This window comes from Equus asinus, chromosome 2 (assembly GCF_041296235.1).
Source record: "Equus asinus isolate D_3611 breed Donkey chromosome 2, EquAss-T2T_v2, whole genome shotgun sequence".
Taxonomy (NCBI): Eukaryota; Metazoa; Chordata; class Mammalia; order Perissodactyla; family Equidae; genus Equus; species Equus asinus.
This window is the reverse complement of record NC_091791.1, coordinates 107,932,512-107,939,058: the sequence shown is the minus strand read 5'-3', so window position 1 is coordinate 107,939,058 and position 6,547 is coordinate 107,932,512. Positions and strand designations below refer to the sequence as shown.

General features: G+C 36.8%; 1 long non-coding RNA gene across 1 annotated transcript in view; it reads left to right on the top strand.

Moving 5' to 3' along the window:
- The first annotated feature begins 2,179 nt into the window (after nt 1-2,179).
- Nucleotides 2,180-6,547, top strand: part of LOC139041746 (uncharacterized) — a 29,189-nt gene continuing 24,821 nt past the window's right edge. Inside the window, exons 1-2 of the long non-coding RNA XR_011497595.1 lie at nt 2,180-3,456; nt 4,340-4,425. This is a non-coding gene — a long non-coding RNA (uncharacterized lncRNA). The remainder of the gene's footprint in view (nt 3,457-4,339; nt 4,426-6,547) is intronic.

The following is a 6,547-nucleotide window of genomic DNA, read 5'->3' as shown; positions in this document are numbered from 1 at the left end:
ATGGCAAAATTGAGGAGGGTTGCATGCAGAGGGAGGGCTGCACAGAGAGGGGGCATCGACCTTTTCAGGAGGCAGTTTGCTTGTTTTTACAGAAAGCTGAGCCACAGCAGAGTCTGTCAGCCTCAGGTTCCCCAGTGCCAGGTAGGTCACACTCTTCCTGATGACTTTGAGGTCTATAAAATTCTTGGAAGTGAGCGCTCTCTGAGTCTGATCAAGGGAGTGTTGTCTTTCCAGGCAACAGATCCTGGATTGGATGTGCCCTCAAAATGACCACATATTAGTGGGACAGCTAGTTCTATCAGCCAGCAATCACCACCAAGGGTAAAATTGTCATCATAGCCATAGATATGAAGGGTTGGGGGGACCCAGAGAGTAAGTAGAAGGCGTCACAGGACAAGCTTCACAGGGGAGAGGCAACAAGGATGATAGTAATAATAATAATAACAGCAACAATTTTAATGACAAAATTAATATCAGCTACTGCTATTTTTTAAAGCCCCTATTATGACTATGTGTCTTCTGTAAACACGTCTGGCTGTATGTGGATCTGTAAATATGTATGTATGTATGTATGTAAATATGTATGAATCTATAAATATGTCTATGCTCACAGAATCCCTCAAGGTAAGTATTATTATTATTTCAATTTTATAACTGAAGATATTAAAACTTAGAGAGCTTGCAAACTTATCCAAGGAAACATGCCCACGTATTTGTAAAATTAGATCATCGTATAGTGAATAAAAACATACAACTATTATCTATGAGATCCATGATATCCATGAGCAGAGTGAGAAAGAAGGGAAGGGGGAAGGTGGTAAGTGAATGAAGACACAACTGGAAGATTTGTTGGAAACTAGCTTGGTGAATGGTTCATATGCTGCCCATATGAAGCTATATTCTATCTTATAGGCAATAGAAAAGTAGAGGAGGTTTTTAGGAAGGAAGTCATATGATTAGAGTTACATTTGTGAAAGATAACTGAAGGATAATTGATTAAAGGAGGGGTAAGAATTCAGTTAGGATGACAATAAGAGGTTTATGGCAATAGGCCAAGCAAAGCACAATATGGGGCGGATAACCCACAAAAATAAACACAGGGACTCATTTAATCCTAACACTGAGTGCTATCACTCCTAGTACCATCTCCATTTTATGGCAAAGAGGGTTTAAATCTTCCCACAGCAGCAAGATTAGTAACGGCAGAGCTCAGACTCAAACCCAGGTTCTAGAACCTGTTCTTGTATTCACCACACCATATTTTTTAGAATGATAACAAGAGTAGGGATGGGAAGTAAAAATATGAGCCAGATTCGAAAATCTTTAGTGAATTAGAGGACACGATGAGGACATCTGTAGATAAAAGTGGAGAGGGTAGAGAGTCAATGTGAGAGTTTTTATAAGAGCGTGGGGAAATTATGGTCAAAAGAGGTTTTGGGGATGAAGACTAGTGACCACAATTCTGACACTGAAGAATTTGTAAATAACTAAAAATCATCCTCTAATTTTGGGGTCTTCAGAGGGGAGCAGTGTCCTTCAGGACCAGCCCCTTTCTACAAATTCTGATTTAATTGGATTGATGTTGACTACAAGATATCAGCTTTTTTCCAAGCTGTCCCATAAGTATAAAGTGAACCCTCCAGAGAGAACCCCTGAGTAAAGTCAAGGAAGGGAGAAAGTTTTCTGAAGAGTAGAAGATAGAGGAAAATTTGCTGATCACAGAATGGGAACTCTAGTAGTATAAATGGAAGTATTTGAAAAAGAAGAAAACACAGCCATTGGAGTTGCCAATGCAGTTGTACAGATATCTTTGAAACACTGCCTTCTCCATTACTTGTTTTTATATTTATTCCATGATAATGGTTCAGTCTGGTTGCATTATTCTTTTACTGTAAGCATCCAAAAATATTTTTGATAAGAGAGGAGTAGGATGCGAATACTAAAAAATAATGATGATAAAATGTAGGGATGTATGACAGACTACAGGCTTGTTAATACATAGAAGATACAATTTATTAACTGATGCTAGGAGGGTGAGTTTTTACTATTCATACAGTGGGTGATGGCTTGGGTTGAATCATCTACAATGTCATGCTCCAGCACCCTCCTCTGCATTTTCCTTTCTCAGATGCTTATTGCCTCATATAACAAAAGAGGCTCCTGGCCTCATTTTTAAACCAAGACTTAGAGAAAAAAAGAAAGAAGGAATACAGGTAGGAAGGAAGGAGGGAAAGAAGAAAATCAGAAGGAGAAATGGAGCAACTCCTCACGTAGCAAGAACAAGTGGAATGAATTAATGGCAAGTATAAGGCACTGGAGGAATGGTTGGACGAGGAAGGACAGTTTATGATTATCTATTGAGCTAATAGGAAGAAATAAGAAATGTAATCAAGCTGTTTCCTGGAACACAGCATATGTAGACGTAATCAAAGGATGCTGCAGCTTCCTATTGTAGTATGTGAACAGTTGATGATCCTAAAGAATTAAATGGAATTAATTAAAACTCTTTAAAAAAGCTATTAAAGAATAGTTCCATAGTTTTCATTATTAAATGCCAATTTAAACATTTGACTTTGATTATATTTGAGAAATTGATTATACCGTAAGAACAAAGATACCACAATATCTTGGAAATAGCCACTTACTCCAGGTACTTGAGTTTGTCAGTCAAATATAAATTCTACATTTGGGTCCAAAACCTCAGTTGCACAAGGACAGCGTGATTTGACTTATAAGTAGCGTATTTGTCAGTTGTATACGATGGCTGCATAAATAAGCAAAGTGGACATGGCTGCATAATGAATGAGCTAGAGCAGGGAGGGGTATAATCCCGCTTACCTGTGGGCTGTCCTACTCACACCTGTAGAAGAGGGTTCTGTTCAGACATTAAAAGGGGCATTGATGAGCTTGAGCACAGAGAAGATGACCATCATGATCTTTTTCTTGGCTGGAAAACAGCCTACAGAGACATACTAATGATCTTCCAAAGGTTGGTTGTCTACTGTATGCCATCCTAGAAAGTCTTGTTAAAAATAATTTTGAGAAGGGCAACTTCGGTGTACCATCAGGAAGAACATTCTAATAATTAGAACTTTCCAGAGACAGAATGGACCTCTATTGGAGGTAATGAGTTCACTTTAGCAGGAGATGTTCATCTCAATACTAGGTAATCACTTGTTGGACCCATTGACAAAGAGATTTTGGTATGAGGGGAGCAGAGCAATAATAATAATAGTAACGATAATAATAATAATAAGTGATAGTTATTGAGTACTTACTGCATGCCAGGCACTGCTTTATATATATCAGCATATGTATCCCAACAACTATCCCATGAGACTGATGATATTCTCCCTATCCTACAGATAAGAAAAATAAAGCCCAGAAAATTGTTAATGAATGGCATCGCCAGAATTCAGCTCTACACTTAACAACCATACTATACTGTTCCTTAAGGTAGGTGTGATAACAGGCCTTCAACGTCAGTTTAAATTCTAATGATCACTGATTTGGGAGTTATACTTCAGGAGTTAGAATAGAGGTTTGGAGTCAGACCAGGGTTCAAATCTGGATTCTTTCTTTTTATTAATGTGTGACCTTGGGTGATGTACTTAAACTCTCTGAAGCTCGTTTTCTTCATCTTTGAAATTGAGATCATAATATTTAATTCATAGGACTGTGAGGATTAGATAAGATAATGTATGCAGCTTTTAAGTGCACTGCCTAGCTCTAACTATACTCTTAACAAAGATTTTAGTGTTGCAAGACATAAGACATTATTACAGTGGTTTTCTGAATTACATGTTGCACTAAGTTTTAGTATCATAATGTTTTAAAAAGATTATTGATTCTATACCAGATTTGAATCTTCTCAGAGATTAACCATTTGATTTCGTCCTTCAACCTCTTCTATAGTAAGAGGCCAATTTAAAAATAATTGACTATTTGAGGGAAATATTTGCAATATGTATAGGAAAAAAAGACTTAATCAAGAATGTATGAAGACAACTGAGCCAAAAAATTAGGCAAAGAACAAATCATTCACAGAAGAAGGGATACAAATGGTGAATAAACATAAGAAAACATGCTCAAACAAGTTATTTTCGGCCCAACTCTCTGGAATACTCATTATTGTCATCATCGTAATTATAATATCCACCTCACTCCCTTATTCCCCCTTGACTCCACATCTCCTTCCAATTATCACTTCATGTCTCCGCTTCCTTCATAGCAAAAAAATGCAAAAGATTTGTCCATACTCACTGTGCCTACTTCTTAACCTCTCTCTTGGTCTTGAATCAACTCAAATCCAGGTTTCTCTCTCTCTTTCCCATTGTAGAAGAGGAAGTATGTTTCTCCTAGCACTGTTGAATGCCATCTTGAAATCACAGATGAAACTGATTCTACATAAATCAGAGCAGAAAGGTAAGAGGAAACCGTCCTTAGTGACATGACTGAGAGTTCTAACTAACCAACCTTAAAGCCTACTTTACGTTTAGACATTTCTGTTATCCTTTAATCCATTTGGTGAGGCTTCTGTTTCCTAGAATAAACCTGGATGAGTAGCACCACTCCTCCAGGAAGGTCTATGGATAAAGATGGATTTCCTAACAGGAGGGAACATGTGGCGAAGCAATGACTGGCAGCATTTAAGGAGAAAATCCCTGGAGACAATGATATACAAAAATGACAGTCAATATTCAACCTAAAGATTTGTACCTAAAGAGTACAGGATAATTCACATGTGAGCCAAGTTAAATCAGTGAGAGATTCAACCAAGATCTGAAAGTGTTGGTGAGAGGACAAGTGATAGGCTTAAAAAAAATCATGAAATGGTTTGAATTAAAATATGTATTTTTTTTGCTCTAGGATTCAGACTAAAGCAAATTTAATGTCCAAGTTTGTTAATTTATCAGTGAATTAAAGAATCCTTGACTCCCTCCTGCCCTTTTTTTAGTTAATTGAGGCAGTATTTACCCATGACCTTAGTGAGATGCTGGAGACGTAATTATGAGTAAGATATTCCTCGTATCTTTATGTAATATTACACAATATAATAGGGAAGACAAATATGAAAACTATTACTTTTGTATACTTCCAGTGCAGTGAGTGAATTTCTTGGGTTTGATTTTCAAAACCTGAATTAAAGTTCTTTAACTTATTTTAGAAGAAAAGTTTTTAAGCCCAAGATTTAACCACCAAATTTGGCTTCTTTAAGTTCTTTATTAGTCTCACTTTTTTCTGCTCTTTTTTTTTTTAAAGATTTTTTTTTTTTAAGATTTTTTTATTTTTTCCTTTTTCTCCCCAAAGCCCCCCGGGTACATAGTTGTATATTCTTCGTTGTGGGTCCTTCTAGTTGTGGCATGTGGGACGCTGCCTCAGCGTGGTTTGATGAGCAGTGCCATGTCCGCGCCCAGGATTCGAACCAACGACACACTGGGCCGCCTGCAGCAGAGCGCGCGAACTTAACCACTCGGCCACGGGGCCAGCCCCTTTTCTGCTCTTTTTGGCCCTAGAGAACCAAAGAGAGAAAGGTGGGAGAGGGAGAATGATGAAGTAGGATATTCTTAGAGGGAACCAAAGAGATCCAGAAAAACTCTAGAGTACAGGGAAAATGAGCAAAAAGTAGAACCTGGCGAATCTTTGAAGTAAAAGTGAGTTATGAAGCTTCTCCACCTTAAGGTGATTTATTCAAAATTTTATTCATGGCATAAAAAGTGACCACTAGAAACCTGGATTATAAACGCTGACTGTCAAAAACTTAGCCAGGGTTCGAATCCTATGCCATGACCCTTGCCCACTGGTCCACTTGAGCTGTTTTCTCTATATTCTGCCCCTTCTGTTGTGCTAAATAATTTTTACATAGTATTTGTAGATAATTTTTCTCTATAAAATATGATCTCTCTACCCAAATTATACTTTACATTTCTCAATTAATGTCTACGTAATTATATATTTTAGAAATGTAAATTGTGTTCCAGTTTATGGCCATCATTCATGAATATCCATTCTCATAAACAATATTTTCATAATACTTCCGAAGTGGAAGAAGAATGATTCCAATTGTGCTGGATTCCAGGAGGGGCATCTGAGAAGTAGAAATTTGCTCTCAGGGCTAGACACATTGAATCATGTTTTGAAATTAAAAAAAAAAATGTTTCCATGGCTGAAAATTTCTTTAGTGTATCTTATAGTGACGATTAAGTCTTCTGAATTGAATTCAGTTCTTTCACTATAATTCTATGTTTTTGTTTATCATAATCTATAAATTCTTAAAGCCTATATTAAACACTTGTACCCAACACAGAATAAAATAAATGGTCACAGCACATAAGGTTATCAATACGTTTGAGTATATTTATGTTTGGCAGAGTCAGACATCCTGACTTTATGTTTATAGGTACTCATGTTTATGTTATAATAATGTATACACAGTAAGTATATGTGTATTTGGAGAGTGCTTCATTACATCTTTTATTGTACCAAAGAAGATTTATTATGTGGGAAAAAAATACCTCACATCTCTTATTTCCTACCATTTTAAACA